The following is a 7028-nucleotide window of genomic DNA, read 5'->3' as shown; positions in this document are numbered from 1 at the left end:
GGGTGTTTTAAGTTTAATAAGTAGGACATTGAGCAAGGACTCACACTTTCCTTGAATTACCAATATCCCCTTGGGCAAATGTTAACTAATGAGGCACAAAGGTTACTAGCAAGAACAGTAATTGAGGTGGGTAGGGCAAAGTACGATCAAAGTTTTCTGACAGATAAGCATGCTATCACAATAGCGTCCTTTGTTGTTTATTGTGCATCATTTTAAGTATGGGTGTTTGCTTGTTGTTTCCTTATTACTTACAAGGTTTTCTTTTACTCTGCCGTTCCATTAAAAATAGGGTACTCATTATAAGAATAGAATTTGAATGATGCAATAAAACAAACAAACTAGTTTACAAAAACAAATATGGCAGAAAGGTAAAAGAAAGAAATAGCAAACCAAATGTATGTCTAAACAGAAAATGCTTTATTATTGTTGTGTGTCTTCAAATCATAGTGCGGCTTCAAAGCATCTAAACCAGGGGTCCTCAAACTTTTTAAGAAGGGGGCTGGTCCTCAATTCCTCAGACTGTTGAGGGGCCGGATTACCATAAAAAAATGAACAAACTCCTATGCAAACTGCATGTCTTATTTGTAGTGCAAAAAACCCCCCACAAAAGAACAATACAATATTTTAAAATAAGAACAATTTTAACTAACATAACCTACCAAGATTTCAATGGGAAGTGTGAGTATGCTTCAGGCTGATGAGATAGTCAAATTAATTAGGATTGTTGTTGTGTGCCTTCAAGTCATTTCAGACTTAGGGCAACCCTAAATCTAAAAGTGGGGTGGGGGCCAGGGAAATGACCCTGGAGGGCCACAGCCGGCCCACAGGCCTTAATTTAGGGACCCCTGGTCTAAACCTATCACAGGGATTTATGGGACTCAAATGGTGTCATTTGCCCAAAGTCTCCCAGTGGGTTTTCATGGCCAAGGATGGATTCAAACCCTGGTCTTCAACACTTAAACCACTCTCTACTCCACTGGCATCCCTTACATGACAGTAAAAGGCCATGAAGTACAAGCCTTTACCTATATTTTAATTGATTATGTCTACCTCGCAGCCCTGATTACTGTATTGGACTCCTTCATGTTGATTGGTACTGTAACTGTGTTCATTTTAGATTGAACTGTTTTTAATGCTGTTTTATGATATTGTTTTTATTATGTTCGTTTGTTCAGGCCATTGTATGTTGCTTTGACAACTGACTGTTTTGTACATAATGGAAACTGCCTTGAGTTCTGTCGAGAAGATGGAACGGTATATAAATAAAGGATTATTATCATTATATACACAACGACGTTGTATGACACAGCAAACAAGATAGATATGCTGGATTTCGTTTCACAAAATCACAAGTCAAACACTTCCCAAGTGTCTAGGACTGTGTGATGTATTTTCGGATGATGCGTGCAGATCCCAGTAGGGTGGCCTTTTGCAGTTGGCAGATCGTAATTTTGTCAATGTCTATTGTTTCCAAATGCCGGTTGAGATCTTTTGGCACGGCACCCAGTGTGCCCATCACCACCGGGACCACCTGCACTGGTTTCTGCCAGAGTCTTTGAAGTTCAATCTTGAGGTCCTGAGTTTTTCCTGTTGTTTTTCATCAATGCGACTGTCACCTGGGATGGCAACATCAATGATCCAAACCTTGTTCTTTTCCACAACTGTGATGTCTGGTGTGTTGTGTTCCAGAACTTTGTCAGTCTGGATTCGGAAGTCCCACAGTATCTTTGCGTGTTCATTTTCCACAACCTTTGCAGGTTTGTGATCCCACCAGTTCTTTACTGCAAGGAGGTGGTACTTGAGGCATAAGTTCCAATGGATCATTTGGGCCACATAGTTGTGCCTCTGTTTGTAGTCTGTCTGTGCAATTTTCTTACAGCAGCTGAGGATATGATCAATGGTTTCATCGGTTGGATGATGATGATGATGATGATGATTATTATTATTATTATTATTATTATTATTAAGTTAAGAGCAAGGTGAAACTCCTAAGACAGAGGGTTTTACAGTCTGGGCACTATTAGGACTACATTCCTACCAACTGGACACTAGGGAATGGTGGCAATTTAAAAGGGTCCCAAACTCAACAAATGAATAAGAAGAGGAAGTCCTTAAGCTCTTAAGAAATGGTAGTTGGAGTCTCCCATGTGAATTCAACTGTATCTTAGTCTAAATGGAGAAGGGTGGTATCCCTCACCACTTTGGATAGCTCCGGAATGGTTTACACTAAAACCTGGAGCAAATTTGTTATCCCACTGACAGCCACTGAAGTATTTATGTCTAAAAATGTTGCACCCCAAAATGAATTAGTGATATGAGAAGTTGGTGCAGGAATGGAATGACTTGCAGCTTCTTGTTCCTTCTGCAGATGAATTGGCATATACGTTATCTTTAGAATATTTAATTGTAATGAAAGTTTGGTCAGGTTTTGACTGTTTGTTCGTTGTGTATCTTCAATTCATTTCTGACATGGAAACCTTAAGGCAAACCTAGCACAAGGTTTTTTTGGCAAGTTTTTTTTCAGAGTGGGTTCGGTATTAAGAGAGAGAGACTTGCCCATTTTCACACAATGGTATCCACAAATGAACTCGAATTCAAACCTTGGTCCCCTTAAGGCCTTAATTAACACTCAAACCACTATACATTCTGTCTCTCTGTTTCCACTGACCATAGTCAAAGAAATATGTTCATATTCAGTATTTTGGCATAAATGCTCTAAATCAGCGGTTCCCAATTTTGAGTCCAAGAGTTTGGGACTCCAATTCCCAAAAGCCCCAGCCAATTTGGCCAACTGTCAAGAATTGTGAGAACTGAAGTCCAAACATACCTAAAGCACCAAAGGTTGAGAACAGCTGCACTAGTTTTTCTAAAAATTGTGGAATATGCTAAACATGTTCTCATAAAATGGAACAATGGTTGATACATGGGACCAGATATTGCTGGATTGCAGTTCCCATTATTCCTCATGCTTGGCCTTGCTTGCTCAGGTTGATGGGAGGGGCACCACAACAACACTGTATTTTCCTGGATGACAGGGGTTGGCCTGGGATGGCCTCTGTGGTCTCTCCCAACTCTTATGTTTCTGTCAGGAAACCATCAGGAAGGCTGCCCAGATGACCCAGTGTAGTATTATATCTGTACCAGCTCAATATGACTCAAATTTCACATTATTCTTTGTCAGGGTATATAGTATAGTAAGAGACAAAAATGTGCAACAAGAGAATAATGTCCAAAGTATCAAATTTCACTAAAGCAGAAGTTTGAATGAGCGATTAGAATTGCACACACAACAATGAAGGTGGATAGTATCACCTTCACCAATATTACACATCTCTTTACTGAGGTTTTCCAAACTGTTTTATATTGACCTGTGACATCTTTCAAAACAGAGATTTTTCTTCCTGTTTTCTCTAATTAATTGCAATTTCCTATTAGTAGTGGGTTCTGCTCAGCTGTTCTTTAAAGAGGCAATAACAAATTTGCCTGTGGGGAAATCCTTCCCTTTTTCTTTGGGACATATTCATCTGCAATAGGGGAAACTAATGCTGCACTAGGTGAACCCTTTTAAAAAAAGCTCAAGTATTTAACACTTTACAGTAGGGGTAAAATTAAAGCTGTCTTGAATTTGCCACCTAAAATAAAATTAGGGCAATGTTATGCATTGTGACTATTGGTGAAAAACATTGAGAAACAGAGAAACTAAAGTGTGCATGGCCATGGGTCAGATTTTCAGGTGCAGTTCTGCATTTGTTCAAAGACTTGCAAACATGCACATCTTAATCCTTAGCAATTCAAGCATGAATCCATTACAAGATATTTGTTACTTTATTCAGCCCATCCACCCACCCCCATTCTGTTAACATGGAGAATGTAAGCTAAAATGCCTGAAATTTCGATTTTGAGATTGCACAGAAAGTGGAGAGAAAGAATTTTGATCATTTGCAACTTATGGTTATTCTATGGTGAACCTATCACTGGGATTTTCTTTTGGCAAGATTTGTTCAGAGGTGGTTTGCTTTTGCCTTCCTCCGAGGCTGAGAAAGTGTGACTTGCCCAAAGGAAATTCAAGCCAGAATCTCCAAAGTTTTTTTTAATTTTTTTATTATTTTAGAAATTATAACAGACATTCATGAAAGTGAAAAACAAGAAGTAAAATACACACATATAAAAAAGAAAAAAATACAGAAAGATATAAAGATTTGCACTGTAGTGTACAGCCAGCGCTTGTTAAACTAATGGATATTCACAGAGTGGCTGTACCGTTGTTATACCTTAACTTATCCTTGTCCCCCTAACCCCACACCCGTGAACCCAACCCCCTAGAATCTCCAAAGTTCAATGCTCAAGCCACCACACCACACTGGCTCCTTCTATTTTTTTACAAACAGCAATGAAAGCAGAAACAGAATATATAGTCAGGGCTGATTTCAAGTATAGCAAAGGCTTTGGATACTCAACTTCTTACTAGCATTGTTGATACTTGGTTACAGCTATAGATAGCCAGAGATCAGTCATTCAGTGATTCACCAAGAGCGTAAAAAGTTACTTTAAATTACAGTTCCAAGGTCCTGCAAAATGTGCCTATAGGAAGATTAAAAAAATAGTACAGTAGAGTCTCACTTATCCAACATAAACGGGCCGGCAGAATGTTGGATAAGCGAATATGTTGGATAATAAGGAGAGATTAAGAAAAAGCCCATTAAATATCAAAATAGGTTATGATTTTACAAATTAAGCACCAAAACATCATGTTATACAACAAATTTGACAGAAAAAGTAGTTCAATACGCAGTAATGCTATGTAGTAATTACTGTATTTACAAATTTAGCACCAAAATATCACGATATATTGAAAACATTGACTACAAAAATGCGTTGGATAATCCAGAACGTTGGATAAACGAGTGTTGGATAAGTGAGACTCTACTGTAGCACCTTCCTTTCTCATTATCTCATTTTTTAAAAGCAGAAGAAGGCTAGTAGTACAGATGCTCTCTGGTTATGTACAAGTAACCATCCTGTATTTCCTCAAGATGGTTGAACCCATAACTGGAAATGCAATGTACTGACATATCATGGCCATAATTGCAGTTTGGCAAACCCTTTTGTTTCTATGTCCAATGTTATGAGGTTTGTAGCCATTTGCAAATCTATTCTGAGTTTTAGTTGGAACTTTGAATAAATTATTTGTGCACTGAATCCTATCACCATAGTATGTTCAGTGTCTGATACTTTCTCTGAAGTTTAGAGTAAATCCCAGAATGGATCACCTGCCATTCCATGAACATAGAAGCCAACAACCTCCACCATACATTCTTTCAAGAGAAGCACATCTTGATTTATCTGCACTCAAACAATATTTCTGCTTCCTAGCATACAGGTCTATTTGAGGCATATCTCAAAAACGTACTTGGGAAAATTTACTGTGGTGTCATAAGTGTGAGAAGAAGATGCGAGTCTCAAAAAGCAGATTTACACCAAGTTTTAAAAAGTGTTTTTATGTTTTGAAATTAATATTTCAGAACTACTGGAAGCAGGATGGGTTATGTTTCAAATTTATGGTGAGTTGCATTCTCATTTAATTTTTTAAAGTTGACAAAGTATATTAGATGTAGCAAAGTGCTTCCTACTATATATTTGTTGATTGAGATCTCAGGGCCTGGCATTACCCTTTTAATCTATATGTGTTATAGCTAACAATAGGCTTTCTCTGGGTGTGGTCCCTTAGCCACACTGAGAAACCAGTCACTGAATGAGATTACATAAAACAGTAGATTTTCAATGTTTTGCAGCTAGAACACTAAACTGTCTCCTTAGCTCTCAACACTTCTCTGGATGTCTCTGCAAAATGTAATTTCCCCATTCCATCCCCCACTACCATCATAATGGCAAATGTTGTGAGTAATCAATAATAAATGGCAGATGGGATAATAGCATTCTGGGGGATTAGGTTAGCTCAGGGAACCTTCTAAGAATTTATATGGCTTATGTCTCTGTAAGGGAAAAGGCTAGTCATATGTAAACAAAAGGCACACATTAGAGCTAGTTTTGTATACTGTATATTTAGTTCTTCCCTCCTGGTAGGATTACTGCTTTCTCATCTGTAATTTAATAGCTTGGTGCTGTGACACAAGGTACATAAACTGAACAAACAAAAACAGAATAAAAGTCCTACACAGCTATATTGCTCATCCTCCACCAGTTTGCCTTGTGCTGGATATTCACACCACCACTGGAACACAAACAACATAAAAATTTGATTTCTTGAGAATTCAGCCCACAAATGTCAGAACACATGGTACAAACAATGTCTCACAGATAGAAATTTGTCTCTGTGTCAAGTATTCTTGTAATGACTCAATACAGCTATGCATAAAAAAACCACTTTCCGTGGTTGTTGTTCTGATAATTCATTTATAGCTTGTCCTTTTCCAACGTTGGGCTTTGAGATGCCTTCCAAAGTTCAAAATACATATAAAAACATCAGGAAAGCTAAGGCTTTCAGAATAGTCCGAGTAAGCTTATACTTGAGAGGTTGTAATTAATATTTCTCTAGATTGATAAAGTCAACATTCAATATATAGATATACTGGCCCCTTAGTATCTGTTGTAGTTTGGCTCCTATTACATAAATAGGTGTGGTATCATTGTGCCCCTTATATAAGTAGAAAATGCAATCTTAGCTTTTGGGATTTTTTCAGTATTTTCAAACTATGGATATAGAATCTGTGGATATGGAGGCCTAGCTATATTAAGTCAAATTGTGTCTCAAAGTAGGAGAAGAGACCAGAAGAGAAACTGCTTCCCTCACAGATGAAAGAGCTGGGGGAAGGATTAGCCGTGAAGAACTCTTGAAGCCAGGGGCAGAAAGACAAAGGTAGCAAAGCCTACTTTGCTTTTGTACTGTAACTCTAAGATCAATAAATAATAATAATAATAATAATAATAATAATAATAATAATAATAATAAAAACTTTATTTATATACCACCCTATCTCCCGGATGGAACTCAGGGTGGTTTCCAATCA

This window comes from Anolis carolinensis, chromosome 1, assembly GCF_035594765.1.
Source record: "Anolis carolinensis isolate JA03-04 chromosome 1, rAnoCar3.1.pri, whole genome shotgun sequence".
In the NCBI taxonomy this organism is placed as follows: Eukaryota; Metazoa; Chordata; class Lepidosauria; order Squamata; family Dactyloidae; genus Anolis; species Anolis carolinensis.
Note: the sequence above shows the minus strand (reverse complement) of the source record.